Source organism: Cervus canadensis, chromosome 17 (genome assembly GCF_019320065.1).
Source record: "Cervus canadensis isolate Bull #8, Minnesota chromosome 17, ASM1932006v1, whole genome shotgun sequence".
Lineage (NCBI taxonomy): Eukaryota > Metazoa > Chordata > Mammalia > Artiodactyla > Cervidae > Cervus > Cervus canadensis.
The window spans coordinates 13,937,171-13,958,062 of record NC_057402.1 but is presented as its reverse complement, the minus strand read 5'-3'; the positions used below and the strand labels follow the sequence as shown (position 1 = coordinate 13,958,062).

General features: G+C 40.8%; 1 protein-coding gene and 1 pseudogene across 3 annotated transcripts in view; one reads left to right on the top strand and one right to left on the bottom strand.

The window, feature by feature from the left end:
• On the bottom strand, positions 1 to 19,182 carry LOC122454901 (annotated as a pseudogene).
• MIS18BP1 (MIS18 binding protein 1) overlaps positions 17,117 to 20,892 on the top strand; it is a 54,630-nt gene continuing 50,854 nt past the window's right edge. The window contains exon 1 of one of the 3 annotated variants that reach the window (XM_043489976.1): positions 17,117 to 17,572. The gene's annotated coding sequence lies outside the window, so the exon portion shown is untranslated. Of the gene's footprint in view, positions 17,859 to 20,892 lie in introns of all 3 variants that reach the window. The other 2 variants (XM_043489974.1, XM_043489975.1) reach the window with 2 other exon arrangements.

Here is a 20,892-nt window from a genome sequence, read left to right as displayed (position 1 = left end):
TATACAAGCGCACATACCCCTACTACCCTAACTAGGGGACCCTTTTCTTCTCCCTTGCCTTGCGAACCTCTTCTATCAGATCTTTAAGATACTAGATCTCCTTGGCCAAGGAATCTGCCTTCTCTTTCAGAACCTCATTCTTCTTTTCTAGCTCGTTACATTCACCAGTGAGAGCCTCCTGCCCTCTTCTTCTGGCGGTGCCTAGTGGCTGCTGTCTTGTTCTGCTCCATTTTCTGCAGCTTCTTGTCTAGCTTCTCGCCCTTTACTTTTGCTGCTACCATCTTCTCTCCAGGAGGGTCGTAGGGTTTGGGGCGGGAAGAGCCACCGAGGGCACCTGGAGATAGCAGGCTCTTATTTGGAGAGCCCCTGGAGGTGGAGGGGCTATGCTGGGGAGAGCCCAGAGAGGAGTCAGGTCTCATGCAGAGGCCACTATCATTATCTGAGGGGGCATCCTCCTCCTTTATGCACTAGGGATCACAGTAATGCAAGTGGTGGAGTCTGGCTTGCTATCTCCTTCAGAGATAACCACTTCACTGCATAGCTCTAAACTAAAGGAATGATCTGGAGTGGAAGACAGGGCCCCTGGGGAAGGGGGAAGAGATTGCAAGAAGGTGAAGGGGGCACCCTGGTCAATTGTTGGCAAACTTTCTGGAAGATGGCCAATTGGGTTCACCATCTGGGGGTGCTCCTTATTAGTCTCCTGGAGTAGGGGATCAAAGAGACCACACGTGTCATCCAACATGGCCAAGAGCTCATCTGGCATGGTTTCCGGGTCATCTATACTCAACAGGGTATCACTAAAATCAAACTCCTTCAAACCCATTTTCTCCACCATCCAATCTGTCCCAGAGAAAGCATCCTCCTTGCTGTTGTCTGAGAAACTGACCAACCCATCCACAGCCAGCCATTCGGAGGAGCTTGCCTTAGCCTTGTTGCAGGAGAACCCATGAGGTTTGAAGGGCTTGGCCCCCTCCAGGTAGTCATCTAGGAGACCTAAGCGATATTATAGTATTTTTAAGTCAGACTTGAAAGAAAATTCCAGAAAATAACCAATAATAGAAAAGAAACATATTTGCTTGAGTTACCAGCATTTTTTCCACAGTACCCACATAGAAGAGTCAAGAATATAAGCAGATTCTTGCTCCCAAGTTTCTATCTGGTTTTAAGGCCCAGTTTTTCTATAAGTAGTCTCCATTCTTTCTTTCTATAATTTTTTTGTGAATGAAGTTTCAACCTATTTTGTCTTTCAAGGAATCATTTCCTTTTACCATCAAAAAACACCCAAAACAATTTTCTTTTTTCTTAACAGAGTGTTATGTTTGTAAGCACTTCTTGGGTTGAGTTCAGTATTACTTCTTTAATCACCATAGAGGTAAAACCCTGCAGTAGCCAGCTCTTATGAAACCAACTCACATCTCAAGAAACAAATTATACTGGTAGGCTCACGAGCTGTGGCAATGATGTACAGTTCTTGCATCAGAAAGGTAACTAACCTACATGTTGAATAAGGTTCCTTCTCTCTAAAAATGAAGAAACTTGACAAAATATGGGTGATAATTCTTAAAAGAGGCAAGTAAGTGGATTCCATAAAATTATTTGAAAGGTTAATAGTTTTAAAACATAATGAGACAGGAGCTATGGTTAGGATGGGGGGAAAGGTGCTACTGAGACAGAGAGAAATGTATTTGTGTGAAGAACAGACAATGGTTCCCAGGATGTTCTATCTTTCAGCGTGACCTTTCAGTGAGGCTACTTTTTATTTTATCTATATTTTGAGCTGCTTATCCATAAACCAAGCTTGAGTTTTTTAGTTACCCTTCAGGTGTTCATAGAGAATCCCCCAAAGAATCACAGGCGGGGAACTTCCCTGGTGGTCCAGTGGTTAAGACTTCACCTTCCAATGCAGGGGGTGCGGGTTTGATCCCTGGTCCGGGAACTATCATCCCACATGCCTCATGGCCAAAAAAACTAAAACAGAAGCAATATTGTAACAAATTCAGTAAAGACGTTAAAAAATGGTACACATTAAAATAAAAATCTTTAAAAAAAAAAAAAAAAGAATCACAGGCATGTGATAAGGGAAGGGCAGTGAATCACCATGCCATGGGGTCTATAACACCTGCTCATGAAGCTTGTTTATGCTATCTGGTCATGTTTGTGCTTGCTCCCAAATATACCGCTTCCATCTTGCAACGTATTGTGGCTGGGCCTGTATGACCTTATCATTTGAGAAGTCTGAAAGGACTCAGTTCTAGATAGAAAGTCATCTGATGATCCACGGCCAGGTATCTTGCCTTCACCAGAGACCAGGGGCATATCAAAAGGCACATAATTCTCCATGGAAAATGGCATGGCCTCACTCCCGAACTCAGAGTTTACATTATCATTTGCCCACTGAGGCCTGCCGCAAACTTCATGCAGCATCTTTTCTTACCAATACTTTTTTTTTTTAGTCTGCCCAACTGTATGAGCCAAGTGGTACCATGGCCTGAGCTCTGTCTTACTCTAGATCCCATTTAGAAGTCATCAACCTTTTATGCTTATGGGCAGGAGAAGCATTCCTAGCTATAGAATTATGCTTCCCCCAGAATTCAAGCACCCACCACTTATTGCGCCTTTTAACTTAAAGATACAATAATTCCTTTTTTACTTCAGAAGAGAGATCTAGGCATACCACTGATCAATTGATCGCTAACGTATTTACAGATGTGGCAGACACTTGACTTTTCATAGGATTTGTCAGCCGCATTCCTGCACCATGTCTTACCAATACCTCCACAGTACTCTCTTGCAAATTCAACCCAATCAACATAATGTTATCAAAGTAACTAATTAAAGTTATATACTGCAAAATGTCAAAATGGCCATATCTTCTCAGACTATATTATGACAGAAGGCAAGAGAATTAAAACAGCCCTGCACAAACCTATAAATGGATATTATTATCCATTCCATATGAATATAAATTGTTTTCTTTTTTCTGGGTAAAAGGAGATATTTTGGAGATCAACTTTCTCCTATGACTGAATGGATGTTTCTTAATTCTGTATCTCATTACCCTGGCCAAGTTGCCATTAATTCTGTGTTATTAAGTCTGGTATGTGTGTAACACACTTGCTAATACTTTGCTGCTGTTCAGTTGCTAAGTCATGTCCAATGCCTTGTGACCCCAAGCACTACAGCATGCCAGGCTTCCCTGTCCTTTACTATCTCCTGGAGTTTGCTCAAACTCATGTCCATTGAGTCAGTGATGCCATCCAACCATCTCATCCTCTGTTGCCCCCTTCTCCTCTCACCCTCAATCTTTCTCAGCATCAGGGTCTTCTCCAAAATGTCGGCTTTACACATCAGCTAGCCAAAGTATTAGAGCTTCAGCTTCAGCATCAGTCCTTCCAATGAATATTCAGGGCTGATTTCCTTTAGGATTGACTGGTTTGATTTCCTTGCTGTCCAAGAGACTCTCAGGAGTCTTCTCCAGCACCACAATTAGAGAGCATCAATTCTTCAGCATTCAGCCTTCTTGATGGTCCAACTCTCACATCCATACATGACTACTGGAAAAACCATAGCTTTGACTACACAGACCTTTGTCAGCAAAGTGATGTCTCTTTGCCTTGACTAGATGGACCTTTGTTGCCAAAGTAATGTCTCTGCTTTTTAATATGTTATCTAGGTTGGTCATAACTTTCCTTACAAGCAGTAAGCGTCTTTTAATTTCATGGCTGCAATCACTATCTGCAGTGATTTTTGAGCCCCAAAAAATAAAGTCTGACAGTTTCCACTGTTTCCCCATCTATTTGCCATGAAGTGATGGGACCAGATGCCATGATCTTAGTTTTCTGAATGTTGAGCTTTAGGCCAACTTTTTCACTCTCCTCTTTCACTTTCATCAAGAGGCTTTTTAGTTCCTCTTCACTTTCTGCCTTCAGGGTGGTGTCATCTGCATATCTGAGGTTATTGATATTTCTCCCAGAATGTGAAGTCAAGTGGGCCTTAGAAAGCATCACTACAAACAAAGCTAGTGGAGGTGATGGAATTCCAGTTGAGCTATTTCAAATCCTGAAAGATGATGCTGTGAAAGTGCTGCACTCAATATGCCAGCAAATTTGGAAAACCCAGCAGTGGCCACAGGATTGGAAAAAGTCAGTTTTCATTCCAATCCCTAAGAAAGGCAATCCCAAAGAATGCTCAAAGTACCACACAATTGCACTCATCTCACATGCTAGTCAAGTAATGCTCAAAATTCTCCAAGCCAGGCTTCAGCAATACGTGAACTGTGAACTTCCAGATGTTCAAGCTGGTTTTAAAAGGCAGAGGAACCAGAGATCAAATTGCCAACATCTGCTGGATCATTGAAAAAGCAAGAGAGTTCCAGAAAAACATCTATTTCTGCTTTATTGACTATGCCAAAGCCTTTGACTGTGTGGATCACAATAAACTGTGGAAAATTCTGAAAGAGATGGGAATACCAGACCACCTGACCTGCCTCTTGAGAAACCTGTATGCAGGTCAGGAAGCAACAGTTAGAATTGGACATGGAACAACAGACTGGTTCCAAATAGGAAAAGGAGTACGTCAAGGCTGTATATTGTCACCCTGCTTATTTAACTTATATGCAGAGTACATCATGAGAAATGCTGGGCTGGAAGAAGCACAAGCTGGAATCAAGACTGACAGGAGAAATATCAAGCAATATGAAGATAGCTTAAAAAATTAAAAATAGAACTACCATCTGATCCAGCAATTCCACTTCTGGGTATTTAATCAAAGAAAAAAAGACTAACTCAGAAAGACATTAGTACCCCCATATTCACTGCAGCACTATTTATAACAGCCAAGACATTGGAACAACCTAAGTGTCCACCGATGTGTGAATAGATAAAGAAGCTATGGTATATAAACAGAATATCATTCAGTCTTAACAAGAATGAAATCTTGCCATTTGTGACAACATATTGATAGGAGCTGGAGGGTATTATGCTAAGTGAAATAAGTCAGAGAGAGAAAGACATATGTTATGATCTCACTTGTATGTGAAATCTAAAAGAAAAAAAAAAAAGCTCATGGATAGAAAATAGATTGGTGGTTGCCAGAGGCAAGGGTTGGTGATGGGCAAATGGGTAATGGAGTCAAAAGGTACAAACTTCTTAAAAATGCTCAGAACTGCTTCTTCTTGCTTATCTCTGAATTCATCTAGACATGTAGTCTCGCAAGATCAGAACAGGTCACACTTGGAGCCAAAAGATGCAAGGACAGAAAGCACAGCAAGCAAGTAGGGCAGTATCCAGCATTCTCCTTATGTAGGAGTCCTCAAAGCAATCCACCAACCCAGGGGCTGGCTCATCTTCCCCCAAATAACAGCTCAAGTGGAAGAGAATGAGACCCAAATGGACATGTGCGATCGGGGAGCTAGGATCCTGCAAGCTGTACAGCATGACCTAAATAAATAAATACCTGTGAAGTGACCAAAAAAGACCAAAACTCATCAATACCCAAAACTAAGACTGACAGGCATTTCAATAGTGGAGTCTAAGAGACATCATACTTACTATGAGACAGATAGAACTTTGCTGCAAAAAAGCACATAATTTCTGCTTCATGAAACAGATTGCCTGAAAAGGAGTTAGAAGTTAAAGCATAGTTCACCACTGTCTGTTTCTGAAATCATGGATATAGGGTCTCTGACAACCAGAAATTTAGAAAATCATTCCTTTTTTTAAAAGGGCCAATCCATGAATTGACTCTCTATTTCTTCCTTATGGTGAGGAGTCAATTTTCAGTGGTCTTCTGTTTCTGCTTGTGTTGTAAAGAGGCACTGACAACTTTTGCCCCAGACTATTTTTGCAAGGATATTTGTGTGGAAAACAGTTTTGAAAGAAAGAAAATGATGTCTCCTTCTAAAGCAGAAGGCAGATTCGTTTCCTGACAGGATGGTAAGGTTTTTAGGGAATGTTTTAGTGAAAACTAACCTAGTAGACAAGAGATGCCAAAGAACTAACCTGCAGAGGGAAGGAACCTAGTAAGAACTGAACTTATTTGTACTGCAAATCCCAGAAGGTTTCAGGAATTGGAGGCTGCAGGTACATTTGAAGGCAAAGTGTAGAGTTGAGCTAAAAACAGGAGAAATGGTTGAAAGTCTGTATTTTAATAAAATAGTTTCCCAGACCTCCTCCCCAGCCTAAGACCTGGGACACCTCTCAAAGCTCAGAGATTAGCTGTCATCTGAAGACAGGAGGTTAAATGAACATTTTCATAATGAAAGGTGACATCCCTGGCGCTCTTGTCTTGTTCCTCTCACAGAACATGAGCAGACAGGTTTACACTCTGTGCTGGTTGTTCTGTTAGGTTCTCCTGATCCATTACCACTCTCTGCCCTGCCCTGGGAAGATAACCTCTATGGATGGCTTCACTTTGGCTTCCCTAGCCTTTGGCTTCCATTTGGAATCAGTCAATGAGAGGAACCAACAGAAGAACAAAAGGTAGAAGGAGAGAGGAATTGGGCTATTCTACCCTCCCTCACCCCTACACTTTTTTTTTTTTTTTTTTTTTGGGCAGTGGCTGCACTCCTCTGCTTTCACACATAGTAACTGTCGAGTGTTGGGTTTTTCCAGTAGTCATGTATGGATGTGAGAGTTGGACTGTAAAGAAAGCTGAGCACCAAAGAATTGATGCTTTTGAACTGCGGTGTTGGAGAAGACTCTTGAGAGTCCCTTGGACTGCAAGGAGATCCAACCAGTCCATCCTAAAGGAGATCAGTCCTGGGTGTTCATTGGAAGGACTGATGCTGAAGCTGAAACTCCAACACTTTGGCCACCTCATGCAAAGAGTTGACTCATTGGAAAAGACCCTGATGCTGGGAGGGATTGGGGGCAGGGGAAGAAGGGGATGACAGAGGATGAGATGGCTGGATGGCATCACCAACTCGATGGACATGAGTTTGAGTAAACTCCAGGAGTTGGTGATGGACAGGGAGGCCTGGCATGCTGCGGTTCATGGGGTCGCAAAGAGTCGGACACGACTGAGCGACTGAACTGAACTGAACTGTTGGGTGTACTCTCACACACTGTTACAGATCTTGCCCAGTTCCAGAATGCTTTTCCTTCCTCTTCCCCCTTTAGGGCTAGAGGAGATAAAGGCTTCCAATTGGTTTTAGTCCTTGGGTATTTCACCATCCCTTGATGGTTTCTGTTGGTAAAGATTCCCTTCATTAAATTCTCTTCAAGGGACCCTTCTATTACTTTCTTCAATTACCCCATTGAGTGATCCATCTGCTTCATACAGGTCCAAACAGACACATACTCCACAGAAATTTTGCAGGGTTTCTCTACTGGACCTGAACAACCCCAAGATAAGACCTTTAGATGTTTGTGTGTAAACAAAAGGAAACAATGTACTAATGGCCAGAGGCACGAAAAGACTCATGTATTAATAGTTCCCGGAACTATTAATATAAGTGTTACTAGGTGTTATGTGTGAAATGAGGAGTGATTAGAGAGGAGGCTTAAAAGTGGACAAATGCCAACTCACAGCTATCTTTTTTAAATGTTTTTAAAACTGAAAGATAATTGCTTTATAGAATTTTGCTGTTTTCTGTCAAACCTCAACGTGAATCAGCCATAGGTATACATATATCCCTTCCCTTTTGAACCTTCCTCCCAGATTGACACAGAGCCCCTGATTGAGTTTCCTGAGCCATACAGCAAATTCCTGTTGACTACCTATTTTACATATGGTAATGTAAGTTTCCATGTTACTCTTTCTATACATCTCACCCTCTCCTCCCCTCTCCCCGTGTCCATAAGTCTATTATCTATGTCTGTTTCTCCATTGCTGCCCTGTAAATAAATTCTTCAGTATCATTTTTCTAGATTTCGTATATAAGAGTTAGAATACGGCATTTATCTTTCTTTTTCTGACTCACTTCACTCTGATACATACACAGGTATCTTTTAAGCCACATCAAGGAGCTTGGACTTTACCCTGTAGGCTCTTGGGAGGTAACAAAGGATTTCAAATTTGAGTTTCAAATCAATCAAGCTGGAGGCAATATGAAGGAAAATTTTGAGATGGGCGAGGCTGTAAAATGGGTAACAGGACAGAGACAACTGCAATAGTTCCAGTGAAAAATATTGAAGGCTCTAACTCACAAAGTGGCAGAAGAATATAGAAAATGGACAGGAAGTTAGTAACCATTTGAAACTGGGAGTCAGAAAAAGGGAATAAAGGGTAGGGGGGAATCCAGAATGACTTTTGGGTTCTGATTTGTTCAGTTGTCGAGTCATGTCTGACCCTTTGTTACACCACGGACTGCAGTGTGCCAGGTTCTCCTGTCTTTCACTGTCTTCTCTCTCCCGGAGTTTGCTCAAATTCATGTTCATCGAGTTGGTGATACTGTCTAACCATTTCGTCCTCTGCCACCCATTTCTTGCCTTCAATCTTTCCCAGCATCAGAGTCTTTTCCAATGAGCCGGCTCTTCTCATCAGATAGCTGAGAAATGGAGTATTTCCTGCCGTGTCAATAAACAAGAATGTCACAGTCATCAGCAATTACAGCGGTCATCTCACGCTCTGCTCACCGCATGACAGGCCAATGAATCCAAGAGACGAGGGGTTGAGGTAAGGAAGAGACTTTATTCGGGGAGCCAGCTGACCAAGAAGATGGCGGCTAGTGCCTCAAAATAACCATCTTACTCGGGCCTTGAAGCCAGGCTCTTTTTATAGATCAAGATGGGGAAGTGAGGAAGCAAGGTGAAAAGGCCATTAATCTTGCAAACATCTCCTAGAATGGCAAGCCTCAGGCGGGTATGTGTTAATTTCTTCCTTCCTGCCACCTACAGGGGGACAGGGTTCTGAACAAAGGCACTGTAGTTTAATCCTGAGGGACAGGATTCTCTGAGGTAGGCCCTTTTGTATGATTATAGTAAGAAAAGCAACAAAAAGCAAGTCAAAGAAACAGTTCCAACATGGAGTCAGAATTGGCTTCTTTCCTGCAACACAGCCACTCCTTACAGTGAGCACTGAGGAAAAACACAGGATACTCACCTCAGATAGCTGAGATGCATATGAAAGCAATGTTTTCAGTGAGCCCAGACTCTTGTATCTTCTCATATACAGAAAAGCGCTAAATTCCTTAACTTGAGGTATCTGGTTTTCTTTAATCCACAAAAATACTTCTGATGTTCAGACTACCTACCCATTGTTGCAGACTTCCATATAATCTGACTCCTCCCCACTCCCTGCCTTCTTAGAGCAGTTCTCTCAGGGTCACTTGAGATGCTGTCACCCATGCTTGAAGTCCTAAAAATTCCCACTGAAATAATTCTCAACTTTTAGGTTGTGACTGTTTTTAAATCAACATGGTCAAAAGATTGGAGCTTTAGCTTCAGCATCAGTCCTTACATTGGATATTTAGGGTTGATATTCTTTAGGAATGACAGGTTGGATCTCCTTGCAGTCCAGAAGACTCTCAAAAGCCTTCTCCAGCACCACGGCTTGAAAGCATCAATTCCTTGGAGCTCAGCCTTCTTTAAGGTCCAACTCCCACATCCATACATGACTACTAGAAAAACCATAGCTTTGACTATACTCACTTTTGTCAGCAAAGTGATGTCTCAGTTTTTTAATACGCTGTCTAGGTTTGTCATAGCTTTCCCTCCAAGGAACAAGTGACTTTTACTTTCATTGTTTCAGTCACTGTCCAGTGATTTTGGAGCCCAATGTGTCACTGCAGGGGCTTCTCCGGCAGCGCAGTTGGTAAAGAACCCGCCTGCAAATGCAGGAGACATGAGAGACATGGGTGTCACTGCAGTGGATAAACACTCTTTCAGTGAAATAAAGAGCTGAGGAGAAAAGAGTTTAAGACTGGGATTTACTGAGGTGAAGCCTGGGGTGGAGGAAAGGAGGGGGATGCAGAAGAGGAAAGGGAAGAAGATTGATGTAGTCATATTATGAATATGTTGAACTTAAAATACCTGTGGGAAAACTAACCACAAGAAAAGAGCTTCCCTTCAACCTACTCAACCTGGTCACTATGGAAGACACTGGACTCTTGAGTTTGCCTCTCTCCTTAACCTGGGAAGCCAGATGCAAAACCACAGAAAAAAAGGCAGATAAAATTGCCTTTAACCTTAAAGAAGTAGGCGAGACCAGAATAAAAGGCTCCCAGTGCAACCACCTATTTAACCACATGATGGTGTAAGAGCTAAGAAGAGCCCTAGTTAGACCCTCCTTCACTGGGCAAAAGTGAAACTGAAGTCACTTATTCGGGTCCGACTTTTTGTGACCCCATGGACTGTAACATATCAGGCTCCTCCAACCATGGGATTTTCCAGGCAAAAATGCTGGAGTGGGTTGCTGTTTCCTTCTCCAGGGATCTTCCAGACCCAGGGGTCAAACCTGGGTCTCCTGCATTGCAGGCAGACGCTTTTATCATCTGAGCCACGTGGGAAGATGGTGGCTGGGCAAAGCTATCACTTATGCCGTGGCATATTTTGCTTGTTTTTGTTACTATGGAAGAGATGATATTCCTTCATCCCCAATATGTTTCCTAGGAATCATCTCAGCAGGGGTAGGGGATGAAAGTTGTAGGATTAGAGTTAGATAGATTTGGGGCATTTCCCCAAAGACTGGGAAGGGGCTGGGATATTATGGTTTCAGATGACAGAATTAGGCCAAGTTGTTTTCAAGTTAGCCACAATTTGGAAAGAGAGATATTTGACAGACTACAGTAGGAAGCAGGGATGGGAAAATCAAACCATTTTCTGTTTAACTGCTAATAATTTGAGACTCTTTAAAAAACTGGTTTCATTTTTATCTTTTGCTTCAAGTCAGCTTTAGTGTAGTTTCTATACCTATTAGTATGAACTGACAAAGAGGAACACAATACAGCTTACAAAATCCACGCATGCAGGCTCTGTTGCTCAGTCCTGTCTGATTCTGTGACCCCACGGACTGTAGCCCTCCAGTCTCTTCTGTGCATGGGGATTCTCCAGGCAAGAATAATGGAGTGGGTTGCCATGCCCTTCTCCAGGGGATCTTCCCAACCCAGGGATCAAACCCGGGTCTCCTGCATTGCAGGCGGATTCTCTACCAGCTGATCTACCAGGGAAGCCATCATATTAAATCATAGACACCTCACTTCATGTTTACCTATAACTAAAATATTAGTTATAGTAAGTATTACAGACATAGTTACTCTTAGTACCATCAGGCCTCTCATGTTACCCTAACCTCAGCCTAAAACCAGCTGGACTATCCATATCAGTTACTATTTCCTAAACTTTAGAGACACCTAGGAATGCCCCTATCTCTGATACTTCAATATGCCACAGGCTTACCATTCAGCCTTCCAGTTTTATTTGCTTAACTCCTATTAAGTTTTCATTCTTATCCCAAAGAAAGGCAATGCCAAAGAATGTTCAACCTACCACAAATTGTACTCATCTCACATGCTAGCAAAGTAATGCTCAAAATTCTCCAAGCCAGGTTTCAACAGTACGTGAACCAAGAACTTCCAGATGTTCAAGCTGGATTTAGAAAAGGCACAGGAACCAGAGATCAAACTGCCAGCATTCACTGGATCATTGAAAAAGCAAGAGAGTTCAGAAGAACACCTACTTCTGCTTTATTGACTATGCCAAAGCCTTTGACTGTGTAGGTCACAACAAACTGTGGAAAATTCTTAAAGAGATGGGAATACCAGACCACCTGATCTGCCTCTTGAGAAATCTGTATGCAGGTCAGGAAGCAACAGTGGTATATATACACAATGAAATATTACTTGGCCATGAAAAATAATGAAATAATGCCATCTGCAGAAATATGGATGGATCTAGAGATTATCATACTAAGTGAAGTAAGTCAGACAGAAGAAGAAAATTTCATGATATTGTTTATATGTGGAATCTTAAAAAAAAAGAAATGAACTTAAACACAAAACAGAAATAGACTTACAGACATAGAAAACAAACTTATGGTTACAAAACAGGAAGTGGGGGAGGGATAAATTAGGAATTAAGATGAAATATACACACTACTACATATAAAATAGATAATCAACAAGGACCTTCTATATAGCACAGAGAACTGTACTCAATATTTTGTAATAACCCTCAAGGGGAAAGAATCTGAATATATATATGTAAAGAATATATATTTAAAGAATACACACACACAGAGGAATGAAATTTGACCACTATCGTCAGGACCAGCCCAACAACGAACAGACCTGAGGGAGCAGTGCCGTAGAATAAAGAAAAACAAGACTCAGAAGTAAGGTGGGGATCAGGGGGCTGATGCCATTCGCAGGCAAAAACCCAGATCCGAATCCTTGCGTGCTTTTTATTGTTAACGTCTACTTCCTTGTATGTGCTCTAGAGATATCTGTTTTTTACAATCTCAGATCGGGGATAAAGATATACAATACACAGTCCTCAATGTCAAACCTTCAGGCCTTTCATGACTCTGTTTAGCCCTTTAGCGACTGACACCTTTCTCAGCAACTCCCTCAAGGCTCTGGTTACAGTCACTAATGGTTTTCCATCAGTCACATCAGTACTTCAACATCTTGTTTTCAAGATGTTTTTCCACACTGTACTTTTTACTGCTTCCAGCCCTTCGCCTGGGGGTGATGAGAGAGTCATTCTTATTTTTCAAAGAAGCCCTGTTAAGTATAGTACAGGCCTGTGCATAGCATATTCCCTACACACTATCTTACACTAAATAAAAAAATTAACTCAAATGGTTAAAGACTTGAACATAAGACCTGAAACCATATAACTTCTAGAAGAAAACAAGCAGTAAGCTCCTTGGCACTGGTCTTGACAATGATTTTTTTTGGATTTGACACCAAAAAAAAAAGGCAACAAAAGGAAAAATAAACAAGTGGGACTATATCAAACTAAAAAGCTTTTGCACAGCAAAGAAAACCATCAAGAAAATGAAAAAGCAACCTACAGAATAGGAGAAAATACTTGTAAATCATATACCTGATAAAGGGTCAATATTCAAAATATATGAAGAACTCAGCTCAATAGTGAAACAATATGATTTTTAAACCAAAAAAACTAAATAGACATTTTTCTAAAGAATACATAGAAATGGCTGATAAATATAGGAAAAAGAACTCAACATCACTAATCCTTAGAGAAATGAAAATTTAGACCACAGTGTGCTATCACCCCACTTATGTTAGAAAGACTGTCATGGGATTTGCCTGGTGGTCCAGTGGTTAAGACTGTGTGCTTCCACTGCAGAAGGCACAAGTTCAATCCCTGGCTGGGGAAATAAGATTCTACAAGCCGCATAGTGCAGCCAGGAAAAAAAAAAAAATAATGAATGATTGTCATAAAAAAGATAAGAGATAACAAGTGTAGTGGAGAAGGAAATGGCAACCCACTCCAGTATTCTTGCCTGGAGAATTCCATAGACAGAGGAACCTGGAGGGTTATGGTCCATGGGGTCCCAAGAGTTGGACGTGATTGAGCAACTGACACAACACACTAACAAGTGTTGGCAAGGATGTGGAGAAAGGAGAACCCTTGTGTACTCTTGGTGGGAATGTAAATTGGTACAGCCACTATAGAAAACTATGGAATTTTCTTAAAAATTTAAAAATAGAACTAGGGTATGATCCAGCAATTCTACTGTTGGGTATTTAACCAAATAAAAAAGAAAACTAAGATATTTGTACCCCCATGTTCATTGCAGCATTATTTACAACAGCCAAGGCATGTAAAGAATGTAAGTGCCCACTGATGGATGAACTGATAAAGAAAATGTGGGGTGTGTGTGTGTGTGTGTGTGTGTGTGTGTGTGTGTATACACACACATATGTATATACATATATGTATGTATATATGTACGTACACATATGTATATACACACATACATATATGTACGTACATATATACATACATATGTATATATATATACATACACACACAATGGAATATTACTCAGCTGTGAGAGAGAAGGATATCTTGCCATTTGCAACATGGGTGGAGCTGAAGGGCATTATGCTAAGTGAAACGTCAGACAGAGAAAGACAAACACTACATAGTCTTACAATTAATAGTGAAATTTTAAAAATTTAAACTCATAGACACACAGAACAGATTGATGGTTGCCACAGGTATGGGCAAATGGAAGAAGGTGGTCAAAAGGTATAAATTTTCAGGTATAAATAAAGACGTCCTGTGGGTGTAATGTATAACATGATGACTACAATTAAAAATATTGAATTGTATATTTAAAAGTTGTTAAGAAGGTAGATCTTACAAGTTCTCATTGCAAGAAAAACAAAATTATATGTATCTGTCTTAATGGATGTTAACTAGACATAGTGTGGTGATCATTTTGCCCATTCAGATCCGACTCTGCAACCCATGGACTGCAGCATGCCAGGCCTCTCTGTCCCTCACCATCTCCCGAAGTTTGCCCAAGTTCATGTCCATGGCATCGGTAATGCCATCCAGCCATCTCATCCTCTGACGCCCTCTTCTTCTGCCCTCAATCTTTTATATAATAATATACTATTATGTTAATTATATCTGTTAAAAAAAAAATTTAAGCCTTTGAGCCAAAGTGTGTTCTTCCCATTGCCAACATAATGGAGTTCAGGACCTTTCCATTTTGGCCCACTGGATATCTCCTCTGATAGGTTACCCCAAAACTCCCTATTGTCAATCCAACTCCCAACACTTTGTCAATCTGTACTGCAATCTTTAGCACCCTTTGCCCAGTTCTACTTCCATCTCCCTTTTTCTTTCACAAATTTCTGATCTGCATCAAAGCCTAACGATTTTCCAGGCTCATTTCTTTTTCCTCTCCCTTAAACTTTCACAGGCTTTATCTTCCAATAAGTCTCTTGTACTCCATGTTACCATCAGCGTCCTGCAACCTGAACTGATACATCATCATAACACTTATTACAATTTGTAATGGTATGTTTATGTGCTTGTATGTTGTCTCTATCACATAACAATCTCCTTGGCAGTCTTTCCTTCTGAAGGGTCCTCCTCTAAGAAGCCTGGATAACCGCCCTGTTGACTCAATCCTCATCCCTCCTTTCAGTCCACAGGATAGTAGTAGTTGCATAGCTGTGTCTTACATTGGGAGCACAGTTGAGAGAGAGGAGACTAAAATCCTAATTCAGGGCTACATCTTCCAAATGTAGGATTTATCAACTTTGGCACTATTGACATTTCAGATTTAAGAATTCTTTGTAGTGGAAGGGCTGTCCTATGCACTACATGATGTTTAGTAGCATTCCTGCCCTCTACTCACTAGCTGCCAGTGGCACCCTTATAAGTTATGACATTTATATTCCCAGACTTTGCCAAATGTCCCCTGGAGTGCAAAATCATCCCTGGCCTTGATGAAAGAGCATCTTTTTTCTAATTCTTCTCAAAATGCTATTTGGTCAATTAGCATACAACTGGAAAGTGAGTCGCTCAGTTGTGTCCAACTCTTTGGGATCCCGTGGACTGTAGACTACCAGGCTCCTCCGTCCATGGGATTCTCCAGGCAAGAATACTGGAGTGGGTTACCATTTCCTTCTCCAGGGGATCTTCCCAACCCAGGGATCAAACCCGGGTCTCCCACATTGGAGGCAGACACTTAGTATACAGCTGGACCATAGTATATTACCACGGTTCTGGGAATATTCTTCCAGGCTAAGCAGATACAGATCTCTTGACTGCAACTCCCACACAACATAAGAATTCCATCCTCTCTTGCTATGTATTTTAAACCCTAAGTAGGTCTCTATGTGTTCCCAGGTGTTACAGATTGAGGACAGATTATCCCAGGTGCCTGGCTCTGACCATAAAAAGCCTGCCTATCCTTGCAAACACAAACTTAAGAGGATCCATCCAAGGCAGCATGTTGATGCTCCATTGGACAGATGAAGGTTGCCTATATACCTTCTCACTGCACTTTTATCCACAAAGTGTTATTCAGACTTCCTTGGAAAATTATTAGTCACTCTTATGTAAATTCTTGTTGCTGTTCACCCTTGAGCATACTAGATCCTACTTACTTCTCAAACAGAAGTGGCTAATCTAAAAAATTAAAGTCTGTAATTCTGAGTGTCTGCCCTTAATATTTAAAAGTTCCTGTTTTAGCTGAAAGTGTGAGCCATGGTTAGCTTCATCATCAGAAACAGAAACCTTTCATGCCTCTACTTCAGATGCTTTTAAGTATGAATGCCCCTCTTTTCAAAGTCCCTCTATCCCACAAAGTGTATTTCATAGATTTTACTAAACATATATTTCAAGTTTGGTCCACCAAGTGCCTCTGTTCATGCAATTTTCCAGCCAAGAATACTGGAGTGGACTGCCATGCCCTCCTCCAAGGGACCTTCCCAACCCAGAGATTGAACCCACGTGTCTTACATCTCCTGAATTGGCAGGTGAGTTCTTTACCACTATGCCATCTGGTTTTTCCCATAATTTGGTGCAAATCCATGTCCAGCCATTTTCTCATTATGCTGCACAGTCAGAAATTTCTATGCAGACCTGCTTCTCTCCTCCCACCCCCAACTGGTTTCTTTTCCTTACTTGCATTCATTCGATGTTTTATTTATTTATTTTCATTCGATGTTTTAAAAAGTGTATTTTAGATTCTGAATATTCGATGAGCACAAGATTTATGGATACATGATTTAGAGGAGAGAATCTCAAACGTCACTTTAAAGAGGCAAAAAATAAACTCTCCGGTCCTAAATGTTGACTTGGTGGGGAGTGGGGCGGAGTCCATGAAGACAACACGCAGGACGGGAGCTGAAACAGATTTAAGGCTGAAAACTCTAGTTACTCCTCTGGCTCCTCCTCCTCCAAGACTGAAACAAGGCATTCTACACAGTTTCCAGCCCGCAACGCGTCGTGCCGGGGCTCTGAGCCGAAGGAAGCACAGTACACTGGGAGAAGTCTAAGGCTGGGATAAGTCTGAACGCGACTGGAACAAACTGCATCGCAACCCAGTAGTTAAGATGAATTGCTTTTAGGGTTCGAGATGATTAGGTTAACAATTATAACTACTGCAAGTATAACTTTGCATTTAGTCCACTATCCCCTCAAGAACAAAACGTTCCTTCTCGGCCTCAAATATCTGACGGCCAGGGAAAACTTAAAAGCTCTCTTAAACATATTCAGCAAGCTAATTCCTCACACTTGGAAGCAACAAATAACCAAAAGCTATTACCGTTCTCACACAGAGCAAGAGGGTAGCCGAGAAGGACCAAACGTAAGATGCGCAGTAGCGCGTCTGACGTCTGACGTAGGCTTTCCTGCCGCAAAGCATTTCGGGAAGAGCCGCGAAACGCGAAGTTGGCGTTCTTCTGAAGAAGAAACAAAGTCCAAGGACGACTAGAGGTGCCTGCCCAGTACCTGTCGCAGCTTGGGGTTACCCAGTTTTTGTGGAAACAGCCATTACCCACGCGGAGCGGGAAGCGCCCCCAGTGAGACGCACGGTGACGCAATTCCTGAGCGCGCCAATCCAGGGTTGGCTGGGAGGGCGGGCTCTTCAAATTTGAATTCCCTAATAGTTCGTGTTGGGGAACCTCACGGAGAAGGTGAGAATCACCTGGGGTTCGGCCGCTGAGGGGTGGGGCAGACTTGGGCCAGAGGCGCGATCTTAGGGCGCCCAGGTCCCCCGCTGCCCCGAAGCCGAGCCCAGACTGCTGCAGTCTCGCCCGGTCAGGCTCTTCACGCAAGGTACGGCCTCCCCGACCCTCTACCCTAGCTTCTGCCTCCGGTCCCTCAGGCGCAGCGAGTCCCAGCGCTTCAGTTTTCTGCGGTCTCGCGGACTTTTGTACGTTTCTGTCTTTGGCTGCGGTATCACGACCACTCGTTCATTCGGTGTGTATATTTGCTGCGTGTCTACTGTATTTATTAAGAGAGCAGACCTCTTTCCCTCTGATTTCGTTTCAGTGGTGAGCGCCCTAGGCTTTTGTTCTAAAATCACTTCTAGAAAAAAAAAAATTAGATTTCCAGATAGGAATATTGTGTGCGTCACTGCCCGATTCTTCACCTTGGAACCCAGGATCCACAGAGCTAAAGAAACAATTTATCCATCTAGTGTGTGTTTTCTTCTGATTAAATCACATATTGCAAACATTTTCAGATGTAAATAAAATTATTTAGGAAACGGGGGGCCCCTTCATCCCTCTCTACAAAGATAAGTGCTATTTACAATTACAGTTTTTTACAATATCTTAATTCCAGATTTTTGCGTATACTGTTTTTTTTTTTTTTAACAAATTCAATTGTACATCCTGTTCTGCTTTTTAAACTTAGTATATTCCAGCTACTTTCTATGTCAGTGTGTGTGTGTGTCTGTATGTATATCTTTTTTTTTAATTTATTTTGTGTGTGTGTGTTTTATTTTTTGTATATCTTTTTATTGAATACATAGAATTCAGTTATATGGATGACAAAAGCAGAATTTTGTCCCATATTGATAGACGTCTAGGTTGTTTCTAGTTAGCCCGGTGCTTTAGTGAACAGCGGAATTTTGGTAGCCATCTAGATTGTTTCTAATTAGTACTTCCGTGAACATCCTTGTATACAGCCTGTTTAAGAACTTAGGCTTTGAAATCAGATAGACTGGAGTCCTGCTCTTAATTGCCAGTGGGACCTTGGACTGGTTATTTAACCACTTTATGCCTTAGTTTTCTCATCTTCAAAATGGGGATGATAACAATACTTAACTCTTATGAATTGCTGTAAGATTAAGTAGTGTCTGACATAGGTGAGTAGATGTTGAATATTATTACCACATATGTATTTGCATTCTTTTGTAGATGTTTCCGTACGAAAAATTTTAAGTGGAATTTATTGATCAATGGCATGCACACCTGTAGTTTGAAATTAACCTTTACCAAACTGATAAACATAAGAAGTCTCACTTTTAATTTGCATCTCTTCATTTATTAGTAAAATAGTGTCATTTTGACTCATTTATGGGCCATTTGTATTCTATTAAATGCCTTTCATGTCCTTTGGTCATTTTTTATGTTGATGATTTCTTTAAATTGATTCATTTGGTTTCTTTGAATGTTATCCATTGGGTTGGCCAAAAAGTTCCTTTGGTTTCTAAGTATAAATGAAAGACCTTTTTCATTTTCACCAAGAATTTTATTGAACAGCATATTCACCATTTTATTCCACTACCTTCTGCCATTTTTCAGGCAACTTCATAATTCCATCTTCCCAAAACTTTTTATCTTTTTGAGCAAAGAACTCTTCCACATGCCATTTATAGTCCCCCAAGAGATTGAAATTTTTTTCATTAAGAGAATTTTGTAAATACTGAAATAAACGGGAATCTGAAGATGCAATGTCTGGTGAATATGGCAGATGAATCAGAACTTCTCAGAGAAGCTGTTAACAGTTTTTGCCTGGCCATCAAAGAAACATGGAGGCTTGTGTTACCCTGCTGGAAGAATTTGTGTTTTCTGTTGACTAATTCCTGATGCTTTTTGTTGAGTGCTGCTTTCAGTTGGTCTAATTGGGAGCAGTTCTTTGAGCTCATAATAGGGGACTCCTTTCCAATCCCACTACATACACATCGTGTTTGGTATGGTTGGTGGTGATTCATTTCACTTGCCCCATGATCTCTTCCATTCCACATTATTGTACAGTATTCACTTCTCATCACACATCACAATTTGTTTTAAAAATGGAATGTTTTTGTTACAGTTCAGAGAATCACATGCAGAAATACAGTCAAGAAGTGCTTTTTTGCTTAACTTATGTGGAACCCAAACATCAAAGGTATTAACATAACCAAACTGGTGCAAAAGATTTTCGGTGCTTCATTTGGATATTTTGAGTATGTCAGCTATCTCCCACATGGCATAATGTTGATTGTTCTCAATTAATGTCTCAATTTGATCGCTATCAACTTCAAATGGTTATTGTACCAGGGAGCATTGTCCAGCAAGAAATCTCCAGCGCAAAATTTTGCAAACCACTTTTGACAGGTTTGATCAGTCACAGTAGCTTCTCCATACACTGCACAAATCTTTTTTTTTTTTTTTTTTTGCATTTCAGTTGTGTTTCCACCTTTCTTGAAATAATAAAGCATAATATGCCAAAAATGTGGCCTTTTCCATTTTTAATATTAAAATGGCTACACAAAAGTTCACTAATCTTTTTTTTTATTTTAATGCATTGTGAATGACATCTGTCACAATACAGTCTGACAGAACTGTTTTGAATGAAGTTAAAGACAAATAAGCTCTACTAGAACCACCTTACAGGAAAAACCAAATTCTGTGGCCAACTCAATATGTTGTTGTGTGCTGCACTTTTTTCCAAGTATATCATTTGTCAGTTAACTTACTATTCCTCTCATTTTTTCCCAACTCTCTCTCCCAGTTTTGGTTAGTGTGCCTTGGGAGTTTTGACCCATTCCATTGTAATTATTATTAATGTTACTACCACAGCAGTAAATTCCTAGAAGTTTTTATGTCTTCTTAGGAAGAAGAATAAAAGTTAAATTCAGTATTATATACATGATAACAGTTGTTTAGCTTTCTAGCTACTCTAGATACTCATAGCTACTTTTTCATACTTACAGCTGATTTTCCCATGCCTGAGTCTTTATTTTGAATAAATAGCATTTTTTTTCTAGTGTATCAGCATGTCAGTTTTCAGAGTAAATTTTAAGTATTAGATTTTTCAAATAGTTTTAAGCATTTAATGAAGGCACAAACATACCATTTTAGAGTTCACCTTGTCTTCTCCAGTCCTAGAAGGAACCTAAATAGGAAGGAAATCTAAAAAAGAATGGATATATGTATATGTATAACTGATTCACTTTGCAGAAACTAATACAAGTTTGTAAGGCAAGTATACGCCAATAAAAACAATTAAAAATAAATAAATT